The sequence below is a fragment of the Melanostigma gelatinosum genome (genome assembly GCF_949748355.1).
Source record: "Melanostigma gelatinosum genome assembly, chromosome: 1".
Lineage (NCBI taxonomy): Eukaryota > Metazoa > Chordata > Actinopteri > Perciformes > Zoarcidae > Melanostigma > Melanostigma gelatinosum.
The window spans coordinates 6,420,929-6,423,054 of record NC_136634.1 but is presented as its reverse complement, the minus strand read 5'-3'; positions in this window follow the sequence as shown (position 1 = coordinate 6,423,054).

The window sequence follows — 2,126 nt, the reverse complement described above, 5'->3', positions numbered from 1 at the left end:
CCCAAATGCTCTCATCCCTGCCTCAGCTTTTTGAAGTTAAATAAACAGTGTGTCACAAGATCTTCCACATACCACCCAAGTGCTACAGTGTGTGCGTGTGTGAGAGTCTCCCTGTGTGTCCGCAGTGTGATTTGCACGCTTACTGTATGTGTGGACACACAGAGAACGATATAATGTGTGTTAGCGTGCACAGGAATGCGTGCGCCACCAGCGAGCGAACGGGGGATGTGTGTGTGACGTGTCTGTAAATGACAATGGCGGGTGACAAATAACGCTGACGCACACTGTCCCCGGTCTCGATCCTGCTTTCATAAAAAAGTGTTGGCTCTTTGAACATTTTAATTAAACCAAACAGGACCATCCCCACCCAGGCCTCGACGATGAGCTATATAGCTACATTTGAAGACAAACAAGACCATCTGTTACTTGTCTTCTTTTTTTTTTTTTATGTCACCCTGGGCCCGCATGTTGACTTTCATTATTTCTAAAATCCATCTGGAATTTTGATGGGCATGTTTTGAAGGAAAAGGCCTTGAAACCACAATGCAGGGATGTCTTGAAACAAAGGTCTCCCCGGGTGTTTGTCTGTTTTTCGTGGTCAACAACAGCCCGGCACTCTCTGTGCTCAGATAGCTCATGTCTTTAATTTTAGTTTATGCCATTATTATTACAACACGTTAGCCATTTTTCATGTTTCTTGGAAATATACTGAATTGATGATGTGTTCTTTTAAGAAATTGAAGACCGTAAAAAGATTTGGGGAGAAGAGAACGGGGTTCTTCGATGTTCTTTTGACGAACCAGGCAGAAGAGAAAAGTATCCGGATGAGTGTTGTTTGCTTCAGAATAATTGAATTTTCTGACTGAAGTTGTGTCGATAAGAAAAGGGGTGAGGTGAAGGCCTTGTCAAAATAACATTTTTTTACTTTTTCATGTATCTTCATTTTAAATTTAGTCCTCACTAACTACAACTGTGTTGACATTTTGATTACAAAAATGTGACATGTCGGTGGTATTTAGCTACATGGCACAACACCTACATGTGAGGCCCTTGCATGAAGTGGATGACTGTAATCAAAAAAGTGAACTCCATTTTCTTTATCCATCTCGTTCTGAAGCTCCCTTTTCGTTCATTTTTTTACACAGACATTCACTTTTTTAGATGAATTATTCTGTCCCACTGCAGAGGTTTTCACTGCATATTTAACCACAACACTTCAGCAGTGTCTTGTTGCCACCAGAGGGAGTCTTCTTAGTCAAATAATAGCTCCCAAAAGAGTAAACTCTGTATTCTAAACATCTGCTTAAAATTCACTTGAATCAAGCCCCATAAATTGGAATATTCGTGTTTTGTTTGTGTTGTTTTGTGAATGAGTTGCGCTGTTAATCAAAGTGACTGACAAAACCTCACTGACACGTATTTATCATGACGCCAGTTCATTATTATTCGTCATTATTAGTCATGCAATTGTCATTTTGATTCCTGCAGCTGGAAAGCCCTTCCTTGTCTGTCTGACTTTATGGGGCTTACTGTTGTGGTGGAGCCCATCCGGGGAGCCCACACTGGTGGGGTAATGCCCAGTGTTGCAAGCGACAAAGCACCAGCCTAGCCTGGGACACAGGCCTATAAAAAGGCCATTTCACTTCGTGCCTTTTAGTTTGCTGTACAACAACTACACGTGTTGAGCTCAGACTGGAAGCCCGTCCCATTGCCTGAATATCCACGCTGGAGGAGGAGGAGGAGGAGGAGGAGGAGGAGGCGTGCAGCCCTTTTGTTACCTGTATTACCTGGCTGTTGCAAGTTAGTAACATGGACCGCGTCTAAGATGTCTTCAGACAATTGAAACGCCGATGAACTAAAGCTTTTAAACTAAACGACATCCACTGGGTTGGCAGGGCACGACTAGTTGTTTTTCTTTTTCTTTCTACCTGCGTGACGCAGCAAATGGGAATCGTTAATTAGGCTCTACCGTGAAAGTAAGGACGAATAGGAGGCACTTCCTCCAAGAACTCATTCACCTCTCAAGTCCGACCCTCTCTCGAGTTTCATTTTGGAGTTCTTATAGCCACCTTTCAGGTCGCCATCAGCATCTCACCTGTGCTGCTGCACCATGGATTTCACGCGGT